Genomic DNA, 26,737 nt, shown 5'->3' with positions numbered 1-26,737 from the left:
AGCAAGCAACATGAAACAAGCAATAACCCTAAGATGTGACTAGGAGGGAAATCGCTTACAGTTCCTAAGATTCACACTGTACTATGAATCTGAACAACAAAAATGGAGATTCTCTTGGGGGGTAAGACTGCCTTAAGTAACAGGAGAACAGCCTCAGACAGCAATGATGTGAAATGTTTTAGGAGCTTGGAACTCCCAGCTGAAAGCCGCCACCGTTGCTGGGCCTCACACAGACAGCAAACAGAGCAGTGGGCCAGGGAGCCACGCACGCACATGTGTGGGGCAGGACAGCCAACTCCGAGAGGTGGTGAACAATGCCCAGGCAAAGTAGAAGCCAGCGGTAGCCCACGGTAGTGGCCAGAAAGCTTCACGGAGAATCATTTTACCCCCACGCTGAAGGAATAAGCCTAAGACCTAAAAAGGAAATTATTTCTCTAAGAATGAGGAGGTCTGGAGAAAACCCCAAAATTAAGAATACTGTCCCCATAAACATTTATTCTCACTTAAATACCAGAAAATGCTAACTAATCTACAATGACAACAACAACAACAACAACAACAACATCTATAATTGCCCGGGGTGAAGGAACTGACTCTTTTGAGGCTGATGGAAATGTCTTCACTGTGGTAGCATTTCCATGAATACAGTTGTCAAAACTTATCAAATGAAACCCTACATGGGTGCAGTTTACTGTATATATTATATCTCAATAAAGCTGATTGCAAATAAGTAGGAAACAAACAAAAGCAATCACCATTTGCCCTGTGGTGGTCACAATGTAGCTGTCATTCCCTGGGCATGTGCAAATTTGGTCACTGACAGTTTATATCATTGTAAGCTTTGCTGAATTATGTGTACTTTGTGTACACACATGTCACATTTATGACCCAATTTTTAATATCCTCTAAAAGATTACACTATGATTCAGCATTAAAAAAAAATTGATGCTTGCAAAAAAGCACAGAAAGGCAGCGGTGGGGACTAAGTTTGATATTCATGAAGCAAATATTTGTGATTAGATGAATGACCACAATTCTATTTTTGTTTTTTTTTTATTTTTGGGGGTTTTTTTTGGACAAAGCAATATCCAAGTACTTATAATGCACTCTATCATACTTTAAGCCAGCATTTTTCTTCCTTACTGACAAATAAAATAACAATTTGTCTTATAATTGATCATGTGGTGGGCAGAATTCTAAGATGGCTCCCAAGATTTTAACACCCTGTTTTACACACCTTCTCAAAGTTATTCAACCAAATAGTAATCTAAATTCTGCTGTGAAAGGATTCTATCAATGTAATTAAAATCCCTAATAAGCTGACTTTAAATTACTGAGATTACTGTAGGTTGGCCTGACCTAAAAAAATCAGTTCTTATGAGAACACTGTCCTTAAATAGCAAACAGCCATGCTGTGAACTGTGCATACAGAAGGCCATGTGGGAACCTAAGCGTGGCCTCCAGGAGCCTCTAGGGGAGTGTCTGTTACTCCCAGCCAGCAAGCAAACAGGAATGCCATTCCTACAAAGGCAAAGAATTGAATTCTGTGAACTACCAAGTGAGCCTGGGAGAGGACTGTGAGCCTCAGATGAGCTCGCAGCACTGGCTGACACTTTGATTTCTGTCTGGTAAGACTCAGAGGACAGGACCCTGCTAACCACGCCCAGACTCCTGATGGACAGTGACTGTGAGGTGAGCTGCTAAAGCAGCAATGCAAAACTAACACAGAAGGCTTCTTAGATTTGAGGAAATATGATTTATATTATTTCTCTTAAAGGCTGCTGATATGCTCCATCATCAGTACAATTTCTCACACTTCACATTATTATGAGTGATGTGATTCAATTTCACAAGGCAGCAGGATGAGGTAATACTACTCTCAAAATTTTACAGGTAAAAAACTTTAGAACACATAATAATTTGTTTCCTCCAGCAACTGGGCATACGATTTAGCATATTTGCCTCTGTCTTTCTAAACCAGTATCATTCCAAAAATAAATAAATAAGTAAAAATCTTAGTCCTTATCCATTTCAAAAGGAATGAAAATAAAGTTGAATGTGTGGTAAGAAAAGCTAATTTTGAGATCTAGCAAGGCCATATAATTTGAGGCAATCATCTAGTTTCTAAGAACTTCAGGGAACTCAGCTATTAAAAGAAGGACTAGTGGAAATTTAAATCAAGTCTGGAGCCTAATTTATAGCAGAAAAATATACAGACATATATACAGACACAAATGGATAATGACATGCTCTGCCAACCTTATAGAGTGTATAATTAAATGCCATTGCAAATGGCCTGCACTTCAATAGCCCTTGTGTGCCAGACACTCATCTATAAATGATATATGAAGTGTACAGACAAGGACTACCATATAGAATAGTGGTGAGGGTTTCCGGCCACAGCCCCAGAATTCCTGGCTGCAGCCCCGGGCCCACCGCTGACTGAAGGCGAGGTCTTTGGCATGTCTAGCAACCCCTGTGCCAAACCTTCAGCTGTAAGACAGGGACATGGACAATATTTATCTCCGAGGGCTATGGTGAGGATTGAATGAGTTAATACATACAAAGCACACAGAAGAGCACATATTAAGCACTCAAATGCTGACATCAATATTGTTTACATAATAGTGCCATATTAATATTCACTTCTAAGAAAGGCAAACTGTGCATCTATGGAGGATACTAACGGACTGTCCCCCTGGGATGGCTTTTACTTTTATTGTATGAATTTGCCAGGGCACTGTTAAAATTTGTTACTGTGTTTTTTACCTTAGTGAAATGTTTATAGGTTCAAGTAATGTATCTATTTCTGTGTTAAAAATCTAATTGAAACATATGTGGAAACATTAGACACTGACATTCTAGGGCTTTGCTATGCAAAATAGAATTTTGAGGACCACCAATTCAGCATCCCCCAGCTGCTTGTTAAAAATGAACAATCCCAGAATACACAGTACATTTGGCCAATATACTTTATGTTTCTTTTCCATGGGAGGGATAGTTTCTCAGGCTTTTCTCTTCTTCTTTTAATACTCAGTACTTCCTTTTCTGTGCCTGTAAGGCTCCTGGATGCTATTCAGTCTATTTATAGAAGGTGCAACACTAGTTTTCAAAATTTTTCAAAAATCAAATAACATTATCTAGGCCATAGAAGCCTTTTACAAATGTACTTTTATGCAAATCAGATACTAGGAGACAATACTCAAATCCAAATAAATGTTGCTTTAAAGCTCATGTTGTTGCTTTATAGCACAAAACAGTGCAAGCCAAGAGGGAGGAGTAGGTAACCAATGCAACATGAAAAACTGATATCTAAGATTGGTATTGCTAATTAAGGTTACAAGTTCAAAGCCTTAATCTTTATACACAAGTACTTGAACTTCTGAAATAAGTGGTTTGCATCACCTCATTACTACAGTACATTGGTTCTCAAATTCTCGTCCCCTAATCATCAGTATCACTTGTGAACATGTAAGACTTATACTCCTGGGTTTCTCTCCAGACCTGCTGAATCAAATACCAGGTTTGGGGACCAGCATCTATGGTCCTACAAGCCCCCAGATGATCCTGATGATTGCTAAATTGTGGGAACTACTGGAATAGTGGTTTAGGCACAGTACATTTATGCCGAGTTTTTCATCACTAGTTTGAATTTAATTCTGCCTGGTCAAGTGTGAAAATGTATGAATGTTGGAATAGGACACAAAAATAAGGAAACCCAACATGTATGCCTGCAAATAAGTGCATCTATGACAAATTATAAAGAATTATGTGATTTAAAGCTGATGTAATTCAAAGTCACTGCACATTTACTTGATTGTCTACTATGTATGTTTGCAGAATTATTTATAAATTTTCTATAACCTTAAACTTTTACAAAAATATAAGTATGCAAGCTTACAAGGTAGAAATAAAACCTGATTGGTTGACGGGGGTGGGGGGGAGAAAATAAAGATAGATAATGTGAAAAAACAGTAAGTTCCCTAAGACAGGATCCTTAGGTCTTGACAGGATTATCTGTCTCCCTCTACACCAACCATAAATTCCTATTTACCACAATTTATTTCATTCAGGCATTTTCTTCTTTTTTTTTTTTTAATTGAGTTATAGTTAGTTTACAATGTTGTGTCAATTTCCAATGTAGAGCACAATTTTTCAGTTATACATGAACATACATATATTCATTGTTGCATTCATTTTCATTGTGAGTTATTCAGGTACTTTTAATCTTTAATAGACCATCATTCAGCACACTGCTTTTAGTGTCTGCATGTAACTTTTGATAAAATTTTACAAAGGCTTTGAATTATAATTCTGGAAGTAGCAAAGTTCAAGTGTATATAACTACAGTTAGAAATACAGTATTTAAAACACAACCAAGAAGAAAGAGAAAATCTTCTATAAGACATTTTTAAAGACCAATATCCAGGTTTAGCTCTTTTTAAGGTAACAAAATAAAATTCAAAACTATTTAAATCTCCTAATGAACAAATAAAAATAACAGGGCACAGACGTCAAAACTATGTTCTCACTATATTTATTAAATGTGAAACAACTATAAATAAACTAATTAAGGAATAGTCCCATACAAAGTATGGGGAAGAAGGAAAAATGAATTTTATTCTAATGACAAACACTATCTCAGCAAACAAAAATAGTTTAAAAAACCACATAATAAAAACACTCTGCTTGTACCCACTGACTTACTGTATATCTTAGAGACTAACAAGTGCTCCTTCCCAAATTTTCTGCTACCCCTTCCCAGCATGGCAAACCGTACATTTCCAAATCTAAATAATATATTTCTGAGGCTTGTCCCGTAAATAAGAATCTCTTTCAAAAGATTTACCTCTAATGACAAAACACATTTTACACATAGAAAATAATTATTTATAAACATCACTTTGCTCCCTAAGCCTTTAGATTTGACCGAGACAGGCTTCTTCTACTGCTAAAGATGTATCTGGGATGCCTGTCCTGATGATGATACCAAGGGCAAGACTGAATTTAATTTAAAAAATGCAAATTACTGCAAGTTGGTTAAATTACAGGTTTAAATTTCATAATTATTTTGTATAAGAAAATAAACGTGGAAAATGCTTTTCAAGAGTCTGTTTATCTTCTAATATCTGTATAGGATTAAATCTGATTATTTTCCCCTCCTATTTCCGTACTGCAATTTTCAATATAAAACTTTTCACTGAACGGGGAGGGCATAGCTCAGTGATAGAGTGTGTGCCTAGCATGCACATGTTCCTGGGTTCAATCCCCAGTACCTCCTTAAATAAATGAATAAATGAATAAATAAATAAATTTAATTATCTCCCCCAAAATAAATAAATACAAACACAAATAAAAAAAAACCCTCCTCCACTGAAACTTAAGAGGCAGCAGCACGGTGACTAAAAGCATAAACCACAGTCAGATGATCTGGATTTGAATCCTAGTTCTGTGAATTCAAATTCCTAGCTATACATTATTAGAAAATTCTCTGAATCAGCTCTTCTCCCATAAAAAAGGCTTGTTAGTATCTATTTCATAGGGACTGCTCTGAGAAATAAATAACGTATGTATATATCCTTAGCAGAGGGTCTGATATATTGCAAACATTCAATAAGTGGTAACAATGATAATCAAAACAAATAATGATCAAATTATTAATTTATCAAATGATCAAATCTACACTTTTATCCTGTAGATTCTCAGCCCTCTCCTAGTTAATTCTTTATAAATAACTAGGGGCAGCTCTGAGGTATAAAATCAATCATCAAAAGAAAGAGACGTAGCAGGCACCTTCCTCACCCTTGTTCTCTCCCATGTTTCAACAGCCTTAGTCATTATCCAAACTTGAGAATAAAGACCTGCTCACACTTGGCAGAGGAGATCAGAGGCCATATTTAACACCTGTACTTAATGATAGCTCACCCACGGTGTAAGGCTGATACCATATACTCATTTTTCCAACACATTCAACATGAGAATGGGGACTTAGGTGGAAAAGAAATCAACCAAAAGCATCTTTCAGGAAGTACCTGTTGGATCAAAAGTCTCATTGCTGAGTCAAGAAGAAGGTCACCTTAATGCATCACATGTACCAAAAGAATAGGCTGTTTTATACTTTCTAGAAATGAAGGGAAACGTTCACATGAAATCTCTATCAACTTTTGTGACTGTCTTCTAATTCATTTAATAAATATTTTTTGAACACCTTTGGACTGACACTACACTAAGCACTTGGATACAAAAGTGACAAGATAATAATATTCTCCTCTTGCAGAGCCTATTAGAAAATCGTTCCCTTTTTTTTTCTCTCTCATTCATTGGTTGACTTACTATATGCCACTATGTGGCAGCAAATGTTAGGCATTTAGGGGAGGAGAGATTCACTAAAAAGATAAATAAGATAGAACCACTGTCGTCAAAGAACTGACAGGCTAGTAGAAGAGAAAAATACAAATACCTATGTTAAGTGCTATGAAGCCACATAGATACTGTGCATAATCAGGAGGAAAAACAACTAACTCTACTCACATTAACCAGGAAAGGCTTTCTAAAGAAGATGGTATTTAAATAGAGTCTTAAGGGATAAATGTTTCACAGAAGAAAGGAAAACAGTACTCCAGACAGAGGAAATAGCCAGGTGCAGATACATACATGAAACTATATACATGCACACACACATACACACACACAAACTGCATTAAATATATACATGTTACATACAAATGGAGATACAGTCAGTTTTTAGATGGAAGCAGTCATTTGAATTACAACACAGAAAATGATGCAATTGCCTACTTTTCCAATTCTCCCAAAGATGGTACACAGCTAATAATATATATATAAGGGAAAAGTTAGTTCCTTCCAATTCCAGCCTTAGAGCATTAGCACTTAATTCTCTCCCTGAAATAAAGGGAGGTTTGAATGCTAGGTTAAATCTGGACTAGAAAAGGCTCTCCCTTAAGCAAAGCATCAATTCAGGTTGGAAAATAAAGGAAAATAGCAAGGGTATCAAATTAGAAGCTCCTTAAATGGACAGGGTTCAATTTTAAACAGTAGGAAAAAAATTAATTCCTCAGAGAGTAATAAAACTTGAAGGAAGAAAGGGAAATCAGACATGATGCAAGGTTTCTCCCAATGATCATTCTATTAACATTGATACTTGCTTTTTCCATTAGTGTGTACTTGACTTTACACATATTTACATATCATGGTACTCACATTCTGTAAGCCCCCTAACTCTTGCTATACTTTCACGTGAATAGTTTGCCATTTAAAAAAATTAAATTCAGGCAGATGGGGTGAATAAATTTTTTTTAATTGTATAAAAATTAGTAAAATCTTCCTGGAAACCCTTCCTAGCTTCTGAATAATAAGTATAAATACTTTTACTTTTTGAGTAATTGCCTTATCATCTTAAAAAAAATCATGAAATCTGTTAATTTTCCTTTATGTCTATGTTTTAAAATGTGGGTTAGAGGCTTATCCATGTCTATGTTTATCTTTATCAATAATCAGTATTTACACACAATATAACTGGTAAAGTACCTTATACTACAAAGGAAGTAATCAAATGAGAAACGGAGAATTTAATGATGGAGCAAGTTTTCCCAAACTTGGTATATTTGACCTTTTGGACCAGATCATCCTTCATCATGGGGTGCTGTCCTATACAAGGTTTACACCTGGCCCCTACCAACTAGACACCAGCAGCACCCTCACACACAACTCTCCCCTACTTGCGACCATCAGAAACATCTGCAGATGTTGCCAAATTCCCCCCTGCGGCCACTGCTGCATGCGGGCAGCGTGCTGCGCTTCTCAGTGGTTATCTCACTTCACCTAACATAGTGTCCATGAAATAGTTGTTATTTCCCCAGCTTAACAAATAAAGAAACTAAAGCCAAGAAAATTAAACAACTTGCCAAGAGTCACGTAACCAACAAGTGTGGCAGCCCGTACCGAACCCACACAACGGGGCTTCAGTCCCTGCTCTAGTCACCGTTTTGTTGTCTCTTAATACCTCAGCATTTTTCATGTGACACTTGAAAAGTAATATTTTGAATCTTATCTGAAAATAAAAAAGTAAAATTATCCACACAAGAGGAATTTAAATTAAAAGACTCCCAACCTAAATTCAGGATAAACTAACAAGTATTTTTTAAGAACTGACTGTATGTATGCCCAGTACCAACTTTAGGAACTAGAGTGATTCAAAGAAAAAAAAACTACATTTATTAAGGATTTGGCTCAAGACCTTTTCCACACATTACCTCTCTGAAGTCTCACAACACCTCTGTGAGGTTGGTATTAGTATCGTCGGTGGATGTAGACAGTGTACCAGGTTCTTGTCCCATCCCAGAAAGAATTCTGAGATAAGATGTAGTGTTTAAAAAAGGTAAAGTGAGAACTTATTAAGGGATGGATTGTACACTCTCAAGGGGAGAGCTAGCAGGCTCAGATGAGCAGCTGCCTTGTGTTTCTCTGGCAAGTTAGTTACATAGGGTGTAAAAGTGAATGGGTGGGTTATTCATTAGGGAAGGAAGGGTTTGGGGTCAGATTCCCTGATTGTCATCCCAAATCCACATTCCAAAAGAGAAAAGAGATTTTTGTCCTTATTTAGTCTGGATCAGAAGTGTCATGGCATCAGTGCATGATGGATACTTCTAATCTGCAAGGCTAATATTAATGAAATGAAGGCATAATGAGAAAAAGTTTCATTCAGACACTGGAAGTTCCTGCCTTTTCTCACCTTTCTTTATTGGTCTCCAGGCCACTGATCACCCCTAAATGTGTGACCACTTATGAGCTTAAAGATTCCTGCTTTTCTTTCTCTGCCCATGGACCCCTGGTTCTTACATGATATGTGGTTTCCTGCATTTGGCCTGTGCCCCTCATTTCTGCCCAATTGCTGCCATTTGGTCTGTGTTCCCCTTTCTCTGCTTATATCTAGCTATCTGCCTGCTCTAACATTACTTTTTTCAAATGAGGAAGCTAAGGCTCAGAATAGAAAGGTAGTCCCTGACCTAAGAAGGCTTACAATTCAATTGAAGAGACACAAACACACAAAAAAATGTTTTTTTAAAGACAGAGAATAAGTTAAGTATCTCAGTTAACAACACAGAGGGTGAGAAATAAAAATGAGCAGAAGGAAAGTATGAAGGAGGATTAATAAAATGGCTCACTTAGGCTAACAGATTACTTATTCTTATGCTCACCCTTAAAATGGTCAACTGACCTGACTGACCGGTTGCTACTCATGGTTACAGGCCCATTGTTGAAACTGAAGCTGTTGATCTTACTGTTTCTAACTTATTCCAGTCATTGAAAGTCATCATCATGCTGGGTCTCTGAGTCCTTCTCCAAGAAGAAGGTCCAGTCACAGGACTGTCACCTTATAAAATACCCTGAATTACCAAGAAGACCACACCTTGAGATAAAGCAATCTAACCACTACCCTCCATAGAACTGATCACCTGAAGGCATCATAACACCATTCTGAGTTTTCTGATGAGAAAATGATTGTGTTGATGGTTGTCAATGCTTTATTGTTTGAGCTATGGCTCTAGAACCACCCTACCCACTCCATCCCCAAGGTGGGTACACAGTTTGGAAGGCACTAGCCTGCTGTGAATCCCCTTTGCCTGACAAAGCTATAAAGCTGCCTCTTTTATTCTAAGCTCCAAGACCCAGTCTCTGAATTCTTTGGCTTGTCAGGGACCGGGAGCCAATCTTTTGGCAACAAGCATACAGTTAGATTAGTCAGGGAATAGTTCTTAAAAAGGGTTTCTAGTATCCTCTCTTAAGAAAGGAAATGCATGAGCAAACTGTAAGAAACTGAGGAGGAGAAACACATCTGAAAACAACAAGAAACAGAAGCGTGGGGACTGAAATGTAAGCTTTGTGATAGCCAATGCAAGCAGCAACTCAGGGAAATGATGAGGAGTGATACGTGCCTTAAAATTCAGATGGAGCAGTAGCTGGAGATGAGACTAGCTCTGTGCTTTTAGGGCGCTCCTGCCACAAACACTCTAAGGCATAACTACAGGAATGAACAAAAAAGGGCTGAAGGTGAAGACTAATGGTTGGTAGTGGAAGCTTAGACATATGGAGTCAAACACCAAAATTCATAAGATGGGTGATGGGTCATCTACTTTGCTTTATGCATTTTGTCTCCCCAAGCAGAATGTAAGTTTCCAGAGGGCAGGGGGCTTTATGTCCTGTTCACTTAGATCAATGTCTGTCATAGTAGGTGCTCAGTAAATGTCTGCTGCTGAATAAAGGCAGTTTTCAAAACAGTTCACCTATTCAGAAACTAAGGCCACAAATGTATTCAGCGTTCAAAAAACAAAAAACAAACAAACAACAACAACAAAAAACCCAGCAAGCACACACACAGAAATAAGAAGACTATTGTCCTATTCAACTTTATTGCAACAACTAACATTTACTGGGCACTAACTCTGAGAAGACACTGTGATCCATTATCTCAATCCTCTTAGCTGCCCTGTGACAGAAGTAGGTAGTATTATTATGATCCCAGGTTTACAGGTTCACACAGAGAATAAATAACCTGGCCAAGGTCACAAAGCAGTGCAGCTGGAGGAAGCTGGGTCTGTCAACTCCAAGGCTTGCCTCTCAACTACTACATCACATACACAGAACTACAAGTATTCTTCTTAGGCAAAGCTATAGAAAAGTGGCCAATGAGGAATGAAAACAGCAAAACAAAACAAAACAAAATAGAAACTCCAATGTAGTCAAAAACCGTTGGTCCGCCCCTCTCCTATAGCGGCTACTGTGGAATCTCCCCACCTGGGTACCCTGACTACGCCATGCCCAGCACAACTTCAGTGGTTTAAACAATCCAGATACTGAAAAGCAGGAACTAGAGTCAAGCATCTAATCAACATTTCAAAGAGCGGTAGATAACAAGTGGTAATGCCCCAGGGCCACAGACCAAAGAAATGACGGCTGTGACCTCAGACTAAGGCTGACCTCAGACCTTCCCAAGCCCTTCTCCCCATGTCTGCCTCTTCCCTCCCTCCTATGCCCTGCGTGTCTCTCCCCACCTCTGCACCTCCTCTCTCCCATTATATGGCCTTCACAAACACTCTGAAAATTTTTGTTTCCTGCTCTAAATTTCTCATCTAGTAAGTTAAATTTGTAATATTTCTCTAATGAAAAGAAGTCTACCTGTAGACAGGTAGAAAAATGTTCTCTGCATGTTGCAGCATCAGTCCAAAGGGCACATTATCAAATTCACACAGTAGTCACTAAAGAGACCACCAATCAAACAAATTAAAACTGACATCCCACATATTTATTTATGTAGCCTTCTGGTGTTACCCAAATAGTAACTACACAGGAGGACATTAAACCCACTAGACAGACTCTGCTCTTCTCCCATCAGTCCAGTAACACATCCATGACTGCAAAGTTCTGAAAATCTCTAAAATGGAAAGAAGTGTAACTCCAGAAGCATGATTGCAATCGTTACCAACAAACAAAAATATTTAAAATATTGAATTTCCTTAAAAAACTAGAATATTCATTAAATTAACTACTTAGAGATGCACTAAAACATAAGCTAATTTAACTTCTGCACTTACACCAAAATCTAAAGCAAATGTGCCTTAAAAGCAGACAGACAGTAAGCCAGAAAGAGAAAGAAAAATACCATATGTGCTCTCTCATATGTGGAATCTTAAAAAACAAACAAAGTATAAATACAGAACAGAAATAGACTCATAGACATAGAATACAAACTTGTGGTTGTCAAAGGCGTGGGGGGTGGGAAGGGATAGATGGGATTTCAAAATTGTAGAATAGATAAACAAGACTATACTGTGTAACACAGGGAAATATATACAAGATCTTATGGTAGCTCACAGAGAAAAAATGTGACAATGAACGTATGTATGTTCAGGTCTAACTGAAAAAGTGTGCCCTACACTGGAATTTGACACAACATTGTAAAATTATTATAAATCAATAAAAAATGAAAAATGTTAAAAAAAAAAAAAGCAGTCAGAGAATGAGGACAAGAGTTGGCAAGATAAACAATACTAAGAAACATATCTCAATCTTTTCTTTCTGCCTTTGGATATTTTTCATACACTTATCTTAAATATAGAACCCTATTAAATAAACAGACTATGAAAGCAAAGTCATATTGCTCTCAAAATAGAAATACTTCCCAAATACAAAAAAAAAAAAAAATCAAGAAGCATTTATTTCTTGAATTGGTCAGCTGAAAACTGATTATGCCAAACCTAAGGAAGGAAAGGAAAGTTATTTCTGAAAACGGATCCTGTATTTAATAAATATTAAGCATGAAAAGGGAATGTCCATGTCACCTTCACATCATTTTAGGAAAAGGAGAAAAATCAAAATTCAGTTACAACAAAATCACCTGAATAAAATTTCATCAATCATAGTTTGAGATGTAATGATACAAAATAAACTTATTAAACTTCATTTTTTTAAAGCTTTTCATTTCCAAGCATTAAACCAAAGGATGTTAAAAAACTTGATAACCCAATTACAGCCTGATATTTCCAAACGGACAATTTAAATCAAAGTCACTTTCAGAGCTAATCAATGAATTCATCAAAAAGCCTCCTTTCTGATCTAAGCATACTGAGGTCTTTGGAGATGAATTCAAACTCTAGTTATGTTCAAATCAGTCTTTCTTTTCTGTAAATAATAAGCACAGTAGTTCTGTCATTTCTCCACTTTTTAAGATTTTTAAATAATATGTTAATGAATCACACACTAGCACAGATGCTTTTGAAAACACTGCAGAATTACTTCAGTTTAATTTATCAAGCTCCAGGGCTGAGTTTAAGTGTTGGGCAACATAAAGCCTGACTTTAGCCTTCTGTCTGCGTCGCACTGTAAAAGACTTTTAACTCACATTAATAGTGCGGGGCCACGCTGTCCTATGCGCGGCGCTGGGAGAGCTCTGCATGTGCTTTATATTATCTCATTTAGTCCTAACAACCCTGGGAAGGACATGGTTTTTACATCCACATGTGATGAGGCCCATAGTGAAAAAGGGTAAGTAACTCATTTCAGGCCACATGGCTAAAAATGACACTGCCTTACTAATGAATCTTCTGCCTCCACAGTGTGAATATATTTTATGAGGGAAATGAGAAGTGAACTAGCAACACGGTGCTGGCTCCAGGTACGCATAGTGCTTCCAACCACGAGATTGTTGCAAATTACCCACTACTACTAGTGAGGCAAGTCCTTCTCAGGCATACAGGATGTCATGCAAAGGTCTATTATTAGACCCTTAACTGACCTAAAAAGCATGACATTTTAAAAGTCTCATAAGATAGATACATTCTTCCAAAAATAAACCAGCAATGTGTCTTGATACTTCACATTTGGCCCAAAATATTGATGCATTCAATGTATTATCATAGGGTGATCTGCTCAGAGGAAAGGCTAAGTGACAGGAAAATATTCTGCATCATTAATATTCCCTAATTTCATAGCCGTCATGCAGAAAGGAGCATTCAGCATGACTCAGGCTCCAACAGACACAAGCTCAGAACGTGCTGCCTCCTGCCTGAAGCCACCCAGGTCTCCAGTAGCCAAACTTCAGCTGGAAAAAAAGGCGGCAGAGGCCACACAGCAAAGCAACAGACACTTCATGCTATCTGACTGATCTGGCAGCTGTCCCTTAGGTGATAGGGGAAAAGCAAAATATAAGATACTCAAGCAGTAAGGACTCTTGTGCATTTGTATTATTTTTCAAAAGCCTGCATTGCAGGATAGCACAACACAAACATAGGATCTTGTATTTACTTGTATCAACTTACAATTTTAGAGAAATCAATTGTTACTCAAAACTTTTTAAGGGAATATTTTAGAAAAACTGTCATACATTGGTTTGTCTCTCAGGATCCAGATCAAGGACAGATGTTCCCTCATGATAATTCATAAATTCTGAAGGTAATGTAGGAGGAAATTTTAAATATATTTGTGGGTAAAATTATAATTATTAGAAAATATATATCCCATAGTGTTCAGGAAATGTCATGTTGATTTAGGAAATACACTCTAAACACATGTGAAAGGGAGCATGAGAAAGTGCCCAGGAGGGGTCAGGACAAAGCAGGGAAAACCTACAACTACATGAAGGCATAAGACGGGCTGGGTTTCTACTTAGTGGGAAAAAGTCTCAATGGTGAAAGGTTTAGCAGCAAGAGTTCATTATTTGAAAACAACTTTACTCATCTGTTTGTAATGAAAATTCAACTACACTAAAAAGATAAAATAAACCAATGTTCCACTCTTCCCTGGTCCACTGAAAGTGTCAACAATATGGAACATTTCTATTTGGGATATTTGCAGATATGAGAGAAACACCTTGTGTCTTTTAAATTGCCACCCATCCTTAAGCCTGAGAATGACAAATTACCTAAAAAGGCAAAAAAAAAAAAAAGAAAGAAAGCTTTTCAAAAAGAGCAAGGAAAGAATCATCTCCTAATGAATAGGAAAGTAACTTTACAGTGACCTTCTTTCTAAAAGGTATACTAAAAGTGTCAGTTTATATAAAACTGTCAGGCACCTTTCTTAAAGGAAGAAGAATTGAAGTATCTATTACATGTGTAGAAATACTATGTAAAGTAAAAGCAGGCTTGACAATAACTAACAAGTGTCACTATTGGAAGAGTAATCCTTTCCCCTGACGGAAACTTGGGAACCCAAAGATAAATAAGATTTATGAAACCAGGCAAAAATATACCATCATCCAACGTAGCTATTCGTTGACATATGAAAAAAGTGTTGTGGTGCTAGCTATGATGTAAAATTGACCAAAGTGAATTATCCTTTCTAAACAACACTTGTGAGATACAGTCACTTAGGAAATAAAGGCCCCGCGCTGCCGTCACCACAGGCTGTGGCAGGGCTCTAACGCGCACGCGCACACGCCGTGCGGGGTCGCCTAGGAAACAGCAGCCGCCGGTAGCAGGACGGCGGAGCGGGACTCCGCACGCCGCGCCGGGCGCTGCAGGAGGTCAAGGCTCTAAGACGCATAAGTATCAAACCTCAGTGTTCTTACAGTTTGATGAATAATCCCATCTGGTTCAAACAGACCATAAGCACTTCTAATTTCACATCTAAAGTAAGTGCTTTTTTACAACTTATTTTCAGAATCTTTCAAAATTATACCCAGAAGTTTCTTCAGATACTCCAAAGACACTTCTGGCCATGATGCACAGCCATTATATCACTATGTGGTACCTTTTATATTATGGTATCTTTGAACAAGCAATGCAAGTGTCCCTACATTTTGGCTGCATCCCTTCATAGATGGCATTGCCCATGTTCCTCAGTCCATGGTTTTCATTACAACGGAGGCAAAAGTAACTTGAACAGTAGACTCTGTGCAGAATCATTTTAAGACAGCCCCCAAGGAACATATCTCACTTAGAAAACAGGCCACCTGAAATAGCCAATCTCAGCTTTGCAGTAGAGGGATGCTCAGACTGCATGCAGGTGGACTTGGCACTTGTCTACATCAGGGGTCCATAAACTATGAGCCAAACCCATACTACCTCCAGTTTTTATGCATAAGGTTTTATTAGAACACAGTCACCTTCATTCACCTACAGATTGTCTGTGGCTGCATTTGCACTACAAGAGCAGAAATGAATCATTGTGACAGGACCATGTGGTCCACAAAATCTAAAATATTTACTAACTGGTCCTTCACCAAAACAAAAAACAAAACAAAAAAAAAAAAACAGTTTGCCAACCCCTCCTCTACACAACGAGATGTCAGCGGCAGCACAAAACTTCTCCAAGTACCATCTCCAATCTACAAGCATTGGACTGATGCTAGCCTAGGCATGGGCTGCTAGCTCATCTGGTGTCAAACACACAAACAAAAATGCACACTTTTAAGTCTTTTTAATCATCTCATATCAATCCCAAAGTTGCCTGGGCAAAGCACATGACGTTACCATTTCCAACTACCAGAGTCCCACCATTCCCACTGCCTTTACTAGTAAACTATGTTAACCCAAAAAGACTGCCCTTTAAAGTTCATCAAACCATGATTTCACTTGCATAAAAATGTTGTGGAAGATAGCGGATGAGGAAGGAAGTTGCCCATATGGCATCTGTTCCAGAAACCACCTTAGATCTAACTCCCCATCTAAATTGATCTACCCTGGATGTTTTCCCATTGGAACAGTCACTCCTAAGAAGAGGCCAAAGAAGCTACAAAGGAATTGGTGAATTCAAACTAAGGAACACAAGACAGTGTGGCTATATAGAGTCCCTAAATCACAATCCTCAATCCTTGTTGGCATCAACAGTAAATTCCACACTTCACAACGAAAATTTTTAAATTGTTTTAAATTTTTAAAAAATCAGTCTTCCAGCATCTTATGCTTCAAAAATGTCAGGGTTTTTTAAGTGTCAAGTTGGTTATATTTGTTAGTTTTTTAATAAAAAGATTTTGTAAAGGCATTTTCAGCAATGCTGTGCCAGCAAAGTGCTGTCCCGTCCACTGTGTGGGACACAAAGACACACATCACCTACCAGCAGGAGAAGCAGCCTTCTTTGCCAAATATTTTAGCCCCACTTCATCATGTTGGGGACTAAACTCAGTATGATAATGAAAGGCACATTTTAAAAACATGAATTTGGTAAAACAGATCTGTCCTTTATGTATAAGTTCCTTAACAGTGAAATCCTACATATTCTTCTGAACTTAACCTCAAGAGACATACCCTACAAAAAGCTTGCCAGTAGTTTCAAAAATAATCATGTGTCCTGAGACTGGCTGTTCCTCCCTTTTCCACTTCAAGTTGTACTCACTTTAAGAACATCTATTTTAGGGAGAGTCTCATCCATCTCTGTTCTTACTATACCTTTGCTAACTTCAACAGATTCTCCTCTCCCAAGTAAAAATACCCATTTGTCAGCTCTTTGCTCTCCATCAGCACTCTTGAGAAACTTTAATACTTTGATAATGACTCCCAATTCTACATTTTCAGCATATTGCTCATAATTTTACTGTCTTGAGATTTCATCAGTATCCAACTTCAATTCGAAAATGTAATGTCCAAAACAAAGTCCACTGCCCCATTTCTGAATTACTTTGTATCAGAAACCACTAGCACCATGCTAATATATTGGGAGCACTTTTTCACTCCTCCATCTCTATCGCTCTTCAGTGACCATGGTATAAAAATGTTGGTTCCCTAGAAAAACAAAATCCGAATCCAGGTATAATGCCTTGGTTTAAAATACAATTTCTCCTCTATGGTTTAAAACTACCATCTCAGGAATATTGTTCTCAACTGATTCTTTGAGCTGTAAACACATACCCACACAAGCACAAACAGACCCTAAGCTACTCAACAACTTCCCTGTGATTTCCCATCAACCAACTTCCTAATTACTTTTGTTTCCCACATCCTCCAGTTCCAAAAGTCTTAACACTTCATCTCCACCTGCTCTTTTCTTCCACTGGCTCAGACACTCCAGTATGTTCTGTGTAGTCCAATATCAACATTTCCCCAATGAAAAATGTACACACTTACATCTATAATGTACCAATCACTTTCTGTCATATAGAGGTCACAGATTAAAAACTGGTCCATTTCCCTTTCCCTACAGTTTTGTGCAGTCTGTGTATCATTGTCTCTGCCATTCATAAGTAAAAGCATCTCAAAGGCAGGGACCCCCAATTACTTTGTTGTTTCTTTGCTCCTAAATAAATACGCAATAAAACACTGACATGAATTTTAGCCAATCTATAGTAAAAGCAATAAAAGTCTTAAATTTAGTAAGCAACTCTGATGGAGTAGAATTTACACTCAAACTATTTTGTTGGTTTGTCCTCCCTTCCTCCCTCCCAAAAGCAGCCTATGCAGGACTAGATTTCTCTTCCTATCTTTGTGAAACATGGGATACATGACTTCCTTATGGTCACAAAATAACAGATAAAGCAACAGGTGTCTTCGATCTCACATCTAATATTACAACCATTACACAATAATTTAATGTCAGTGTCTATTTAAAATAGACAGAATTTAAGGTTCATAACAAAGGCATAACAAGAACAAGGCATATAAATAAGGATAAAACAGCTGCAGAAGTTCCAGAGGAGGGCAAAGTGATTGTAAAACAGACAAAAAGAGTCAGGAAATATGATGGTAAAGAGGAACAGTGAAAATCTATAAAACCAGGAAAAGATGAACTCCAGCTCGTTCTAGCATTTCTCAAAACACACGCTCAGGATCTGTCCTGGAACTTTAAATAGACAGGTTTGGGATAAATAAATGAATTCCTAATAAAAATGAGGGCTAATAAACTTGTAGAATTTGTCACTTCAGAAGAAAAAAGTACAGGCTAAAAAGTGTTTGAGAGAGTTTTAAATAAGTTTGATCAAGGTCCTGAATGGAAAATTTAACACAGATGACTCAGGCTTACATTCACTCCACAGAGCCTCTCTCAGCAGTGGCTTCAGGACTAAGCCCACACAGCTGTCCAGGGGCCTGTGATCCTCAGTATGGTACTGTCTGCATTGTTATGTAAAATTCCACCTATGCCTAACCCTTAAAGTCTGCGTAAATATACAAAATATTCATTATCTTCCTGCACCTTAATTTGCCACTCTGAGAGGATACTTAAAATACAAATCAAAGATTCTATAGACTTCTCCTTTAAAGTAACAAAGGGGGATAAAAAATCATCCTCATTTGATAGAGAAGACAACTGAAATAAGTCACAAGTCATTCCACCAATTAAAAAATGCTGTCAATTAGGACATATGTTACCCAGGGGAAAAAAAAATTGGCTAAGGAAAAATGAAATACCTTTTTAATAAACTGGTTAAAGTACTAAATGCTCTCCCCCAAATCAGTTATGATTCCTAAGAACCCCAAGTTTCCTGAGTAACTGATCTCTGTTACCACGTCCTGCTGATACGCAGGAACTGCACCCAGGAAATGAGAAGGTAAAAAGTTCCTGTGCCGAAATGAAAACTCTCAAGGAAGAATGCAGAAAAGAAAATAAATTTTAATTTCAGGGCCTCACAGAGTCAGAGGCTTCCATTTGGGAACCCAAATAAGAGTTGCCCAGAAACAAAACCTAGAGCGCTGTTTCCCACCCGATGTACCAGGAAAAGCTACATACACAGAGATGTCCTCTGTGCGCACATATGCTCTGGCTTCCTCAGTTTCCTTTTACCAATTAATGGCCAGAAACATGCAAGTGTCCACTCTGCAGAAAGACAGAACTCCACAAAAAGAAACCTGCAGGCTTGCGTATCACACACACAGAGAACTAAAATGTTACAAAACACGGGACTGCCTGATACCTTCTGCCCACAGTGAGGACTCAGGTACCCCGCTCATCTATATGCTCCCAACACTCCAGGAAAACATCTGCAAAACACCGCAGGATGCACAGGCACCCTCGCCCTCCCCATCCCTCAACTCCCCTTCCTAGAGCCACTCACACTTTACAGAAGAGCCAGAGCTCTGTAGGTGGGCTGGTTCCCTTCCTCCTCGGGATGGAGGCGGCAGCTGCGGCAGGGCCCGCGCCTTACTGAGGAAGAAGCGGGGCAGCCACCCAGGTCTTTTCAACACCAACAGAGCAGAGGAGGCAGCGGCCCCACTTCCCTCCTCTTCTCTTTCTGGGCCTCTTCAGGCTGGGTCTTCTGCCGGGCCTGGTCCACTTGTACCTGGACAGTCAGGTTTGGGATGCTCTGTATTTTGATTTTAATAAAGTTCACTCTGGGCGAAGGCTGCAGTCGGCCCTCCAGGTCCCCCCAAACCCGCCGCCCTCGGGGCTGGGGGGGGTGGGGCCCTAAGACGTCCTCCCGGAGTCCTGCCGAGGAGCCAGGGTCCAGTGACTGGTTGAGGGAGAAGACCCCCAAGGGGGCAGAAGGGAGGGCGAGAGAAGGAAAGGATGGCGGCGCCGGTCCTGCTGATCCCGCTGCCCGGGCCACTACTTCATATTGAGGTCCCCGCCCACACCCCTGGCTGGGGGGTGGTGGCCGAACTTGGGGTCCCGGCTCATATACTCAGGGTGGAGATGCTATAGACGCAGAAAGGTGGCGGAGATGGCACTGAGGTGGGGGATCCAGCCAGCTCCGCTCGGCGCCACCCTGGCTTCCGGCTCCCACAGGTGTCGCTGAGTCTGGGACCCCCTCCCTCCACCATGGGGGTCCCTTGCCCCAGGCCCCAGGATGAGACAGAAGCTCCAGCCGCATCTCAGCGCCCTCTCACCGCGGAGCCGCTGACGAGCCCCGCCCGAGGTAGCCGCCTCCCGGCCCCCCGGCCGCCGGCTCGGGCTCCGGCGTGTGCAGCTGCCGCTGCCGGCGGGGAGGGGAGTGGGGAGACGGGAGGCCGTGGCTCCCGCTGGCCCCAGGTTGGGCGCAGGTCTCGGCTGGGCCAGCGCACAGGGGCTGGGTCCCTCGGGTGCTCCCTCGCTCTCATGCTGGCGGTGGTGGCAGCAGCTCCAGAATCTCAGCTCGCAGTCTTGCTCGCTCAGTGCCTGGGTCTGGCCTCACTCCAGAGAGAGGGGAGGAGGGAAAGCGGTGCAGACTGATGACAATTATAAGGACACTAATCCCATTCGGGAGGGCTCCACCTTCACGACCTCGTCTAATCCTAATCACCTTCCGAAGGCCTCACCTCTTAGTACATCTGAGCATCTCATAGGGATGAAAAGGAAGGGGGGTGGAGGGGCAGAATAGAATTTCAACGTGTGAACATTCAGTCCATAACGCCCTTAAAGATGTTTTTCTTAAGAAGCCGGTCTACCCCAGAGATGAATTGCCAGTGTTATAAACCATAGACATTTCTACCATAGTTTTTGTTTTAAATAGCAATTTAAAACAAATTTGGTATGCAAATATTGGTAACATGTAGAGTTTTCTTTTTGGCTTCTTAAAGTTTAAAACTTCTAGCTATGTAATTCCAGGATCATTTTTAATAAATTAATTTGTGATCTCTAGATGACTGGATTTTAATTTCTTACATTATCATTGCAAAACACATCATATTAGTGACATTTTAAGCTCTTTTTTTAGACCCATGTATAAGAATGATGATTAATTTCCCTTTTACAACCACAAATTATTTTTATTTAGTTTAAAACAATCTGAAACTTACAGAAAACTGCAACTAGAATATAAAGAACTTTTTTTTAATCTTGAACGCCCATTTGGGATTGAGTTACCAACCTGACTATAGTTCCCTGAGGCAGCTCCAACACTAGCTCCCTTTCTCAGAGGTGGGAGGTGTGGAGACGTGGACTATACCTCGCCCGATCTGCACAATAACTCCTCACCCACCCCACAACCCCCATCATTTGCATTTCTGTTGTTCTGGGTGGGGGCAGTTAAGGTCTTGGCCCCAAATTCTGGGCCAAAGGCAGAACTCATGCAAACTGTCCCCTGCCCCAGAAAGTGCAGTTTCTCAATTCGGAGGGAGGAAAAAGGCACACCCACAGCAGAGCAGGGGCAGCAGACGGGAGTGACCCCAAATTTAAAGCCCTGAGGAGCGGGTCTGAGAACAGTCTTGGCCCTGCTGTCCCGAGCAAGAAGCGAGCATCCAGGCCTCACCTACATTTGCCTCTGAATTTCGTGCTTTCCCAGAAGGTCTAAGGGGTGGACTTCAGCCCCCAGGCTGTCACATGACCCACTATGGTCACATGATTCACGGACACCGGGGACAGTGGTTAGTGTCTTTTCACCTCTCTGAGCACAGGTTGGAGTGGCCGTGGTTTCCCAGGGCAACCTGGCGGGTAGGAGCAGTCGCCGCTGCCCTGGTGGAGGCTCCGTGGCCTTCTCCTCTGTGCTCCTGGGAGTAGTGCAGTGACAACAAGGTCACCAGAGCCAAAGCAGGAGTGACAGGTGTGGTGGGCCCACCCATGGCTTCCTGGGAAGTGCAGGTTAGCTCCCCTAAACCTTGTATTTCCTCACTTCTCATCTCTCCCTAACCTTCTCCTCTAATGTCCTTTCAGCTTTCTGCCTTACAAGGGGAAGCCTGGGGAAAAAAAGTAACTTATTGGATGATTTCCAATTTGCACTTTCCACGTGTAAAGCCCAGTGTGGGCTTTGTGAGAGAAACGCAAACCTGTGAGAAAGAACTCTGTTGTTAGGATAAGGGACTGTGATCCACCATCTAGTGGACAAGAAATTGAAAATACACAAGCAGGTTTTCCTTTTCCCTTGTCTAGAAAAACAAGTGTCCCAGAAGCGCACAGCCTAGGCCTAGGCTCCAGCCTTCGGCAGTGAGTAACCAAAAGCTATGACTGGAGCCCAGACTAGGTCTTTACCTCCTGGATGTGCTTCCTGGTCCTTCTGCTGCAGCTCGCTAAGGGTTCATAATACTCCCAGTCGTGGGTTTCCGTGAAGAATTCTTGGGAGAGGATCTTCCATCCGCAGGTGTCCAGGTCGTGGCCCAAGTAGACCTGAAGTCGACGATGTTAGGTAGTTAGATAGAAATGAGCACTGGGCAGGGGGAGAGGAAGGGGGAAGGAACAATCCAGTAAATAACAGTATGTATGCATTCAGGATAAGGGACTCCAGAAATTTTCGCTTTCTCTAAATGAGGGCCAGCAAAAGAAGCCACTTAAAATCAAAATGCTGCAGCTGCATATAAGAGAAGGACCCGGTGTAACTTGAATCAATGCTCATTGTAACGTAATTAACATTACAGTCTGAGCCCCCTCCCATTGGTTTGTCTATGTGCTTCATGGGTAAAAACCTGCCCAAAAGGGGATGGGCATGCCAGAGCACAAGGAACCTGAGCTGTCAATCAACCAGAGCAAAAGGAACTTGAGTCGTCAATCAGCTTGTTAACTCAAAGAACCTGAGCCATTAATCAATCAATCACACACACACACACACACACACACACACACACACAAATGCCCCTAAGACAGGATATAAGACAGAAAAACAAAGGAGCAGCGCCATTTTTCCTCTCTTGGATTGGCCAGCTCCCAATTCTTGGGAAAGTACTATTTTTTACTACCTTTTCATTTTACTAATAAAAATCTGACATATCACACTTTCTTTCTCTCGTTAAAAATTCTTTCTTTGAGGGATGACTAAGAAACGAGGTAATTCTTATTTCCCTTTTCCCAGTAACAGTAACAGTGGCGATCTCCTGCTCAGTCACCTCCGGGACGCCCCCAAACAGCACTGTCCACATGCCCAAGATCTCCTCGGGGAATATCAGCAAGCACGGCTCCAGCTGCGAGTTCACAGGGCTTGGCTGCTGGTGCACTGAGCGCAGATCCTGGAAGAAGCGCCCGGACCAGCTTCACGCCCTGGCGGAGACTCCAGCTCCACAGCGGGCGTCCGCTGCTCCGTGACTGTGAGTCCCGGGTATGCCGGATCCGCCTCATCCTCCCTCAACATTTCTAGCACCTCAATCTAGGTGACCACTCTGCAGGCGCTCACTATCCACACTGAGGACACCTGGGCCTCCATAGGCGCCAAGGGGGCTGCCACAGAGGCACATCTCTACCTGCAGATGTGCTCAGGATCGGGCTGGACTTGGCCCACACTGGGATCCAGAGAGGGCTTCCCACCTCTTTTCCAGACAAACTTCAGGGCAGCAGGTCCCCTCGAAGGCTGCACATGCTCCATGGAAAGCCACCCTCGGTCCAGGACGGGAGCTTCTGGGGCCCAGGGCTTCTGCCCTGGGTCACTGAGGCAGTGGCCCCAGGCCAACCCCTGCCTGCTGGGCTGCACAGCCTGCAGGTCCTGTTGGACATGGGTGTGCCAGGCTTGGCGCCCCATCCCGCACCCACCTGACCGCTGGTGCCGCTCCTCTGCCTCTGGGCCATCCGGTTTTAGCAGGTTATGGCAAACTTGCCCTCAATCTCATTCCAGGAGATGATGAAGATGAACTTGTGCTTCTTCCGCTTGTAGAACACATGCAGCCTCCAGGCCACCCAGTCCAACTGGAGTCTCTCCTTGAGCGCCAAAAACATGGTGGCTCCAGGGCCAGGCCCCGGGGAAAGGGTCACCAGCCCTGCCCGCCAACGGACTCAGCAGCTGGCTGTGCCGTGCCCAACAGCACCACCTCCCCCCACCGCTTACCCTCGCCAGGCGCCTTCGGCCATCCTAAAACGCTGAGGGGCTCTCCCTGCTTGCTCGCCCGCCTCTCTGCCTTCCGACCGCCCCGCTTCTTTGTGGCGCAGCTCGCGGGAAAGAGAACACGCCCCCAGGAGCATGTAGTTCACACGGTCACGTGCAAGGGGTATCTGTTTACAAGCCCCGAGCTGCCGCAGCGCCTGGCGCGAGCCCTAGCCACCCCCTGGGGCGAGGCCGCGGTGCTGCACCTGCGGGGCTCCGGAGGTGAGGCGCGGTTCCGTGGGGCCAGGCATGTGGTCGGGAACCGTGTGTGTGTCTCCACCGCTAGTACCAAGGCCGATCTCCCCGCCCCCCCTCCTCCTCTTCCCGGCAGCCAGGAGCTGGCTTGACGGAGGGTCGCGTCTCCTAAACTTTGTGCCTCAGTATTGTCACAATGTCGCCAGTCGGCTGCTGACATAGGCTCCACTAGGACGTAAACACGGACACGTGCCGCACTCCGGTGCCGCGGTAGCGGCGGCAGCGCGCACAGCCGCCCGCGCCCGTTGGCCCCGCCCCCAGCACCCCCGCCCCGCCCCGCCCACTGGCAGCTGAGAGCCCCTCCCTTCTTCCTTCCGCGGAGCCGCCTGCGGGCTGGAGCCGCCGGTTGGCCGGCGGTGAGAGTGGCAGGTGCGCCCTGCGGTAGAGGTGGCCTCCGAACCCAGGAAAAGAGGAACAAAGACGGAGGGACTGAGAAGTTTTGAACTCCATTTATTCAAAGGGACCCTCAAGTGTAAGTTTTCCTCCATTCACCCGGGGGGATAACTTCTAAATTCAGAAAGTACTCCGTATCATATGAACTATGTGCTTTATTTTATTGAGACCCCCTAGGCTGTTGAATTCTCTCCTAACATCCTTATGATACAATTTTTAAGATATGAAAGGAAGGTGTCTGAAGACAACTCAGTAGAACTCCGAAACAAAATAAAATTAAGTGAAAGTTAAAAAAAAAAGAAACAAACAAACAAATAGAGGAAGGAAGGGAGGAAGGAAGAAAGGAAGAAAGAAAATACAGACACCCCAAGCCCTACTACCTCACAGCACCTCTATGGTTTCCCACTACCTCTCCTTTTCCTCCATTCTACAGTGGCATCTTACAATTATTTTCTTGGATTTTTATTTTATTTTTGCCATTGCTTCCTCTAAAAAAATAAGAACTTAATACACACTGGAGTTTTAGAGGACAGCATTTAGGATACTGAAAGGAAAATTGACAGCAGTTGAAATCAGTGTTGGCAGACGTAGTTAAGGACCTTATCATGTCTGTCCTGAACTTTTCATTCAGCAAGTGTTTACTGAGATACAAATATGTACATGCCAGGAACTGTGCCGTATGATAAAGATGTGAAAAATAATGGAGCTTTTTTAAACCTACTATTTACTGAACACTTAAGTTGCGAGGAGCTGTACACACATTACTTCACTTAACCCTTACAATCTACAAGAGAGTTCAATGAAATTTATAAACTTTTTCCAATATGTGCTAAATGGGCTAGGACAGTCATAATCCCTGCCCCAGTAAAGTGTTTGGTCTTAGTGGAGCAGATAGATAAGTGATCTGACAATTGCAATTCTGTATGACAACAGCTACTGTAGGAGAGGTACATGTGGCTGAAAGACATTGGAGGCCACCTCAACCCCTGGGAGGACAGAGAAAGCTTCCTAGAGGAAACAAAGGCTAAATTTGACCTAAAGCACCTAAAGGATGAGGCAGCAAAGGTTGATGAAGAGAAACCGGCCACTTTCAGTGAGAAAAACCCAAAGTTGCACAATGTCTCTGTTATCCCCCCATATTACAGACAGATAAAGTGAAGCACAGAAATTAAGTAACTTGCTCAAAGACATGGTGGCTGAACCAGAATTCAAAGTTTGTTTTCACTTCCTTGCTTATCCAACTTCCATTCTCTCATCCTCCCAGTGGTCTTTTGTCAATACTCTGAACTCTTGAACAACAGGGGTTGAACTGTGAAGGTCTATATATACACAGATTTTTCCCCAGTAAATACATGGTGAGCAGATTCCTAACATCAACTGTCACAATGCAAAACCCAGGGCCTGCACCCAATTTCTGGATGTATTTAATTTGAACAGACCCAGATACCATTGGCTAAAATGGAGGGTGAGTGCCCGTGAGAAAGGACTCTTTAATGACATAAGAATAATTATAAACATTCTACCTACCCTTCTACAAAGGGCCTTATGAGAAAAGTGTACCAAACACTTATTGGACTTAAATGATGCCCAGATAAATAAAAAGTTCTTCAGGAGGCCAAGGCTGTTGTGCAAGTTTCCTGGAATCTCAGGCCATGTGAACCAGCAGATCTGATGGTAGCTAGAAATAGCTGTGCTGATTAAAGAGAAAAAAAAAATATTGGCCTGGTTCACATGTGGGTTAAGGTGGCAAACTGATGGCAGCCATAAGTGAACAGTTGTCACACTACAGCTGCACTCAGAGCTCGCCCTAAAGGAACGCATCCCTAAAGGGACATCCTCCCAGTGGGAAGAACTCCAAACAGAACAATTCATACATTACATTATATGGAGGCAGAAGTGGCCTGAGCTATGGATATGCATAGACTACTGGGAAGTAGCAAATGACTTTTT

The 26,737-nt window shown here is 41.7% G+C and overlaps 1 pseudogene; it reads right to left on the bottom strand.

Moving 5' to 3' along the window:
- LOC141576643 (large ribosomal subunit protein uL16-like) overlaps positions 1-23,805 on the bottom strand; it is a 39,793-nt pseudogene extending 15,988 nt beyond the window's left edge.
- Positions 23,806-26,737: the final 2,932 nt, after the last annotated feature.

This window comes from Camelus bactrianus, unplaced genomic scaffold, assembly GCF_048773025.1.
Source record: "Camelus bactrianus isolate YW-2024 breed Bactrian camel unplaced genomic scaffold, ASM4877302v1 HiC_scaffold_154, whole genome shotgun sequence".
NCBI classification, from domain to species: domain Eukaryota; kingdom Metazoa; phylum Chordata; class Mammalia; order Artiodactyla; family Camelidae; genus Camelus; species Camelus bactrianus.
Note: the sequence above shows the minus strand (reverse complement) of the source record. Positions and strands in the feature narration are given on the sequence as shown.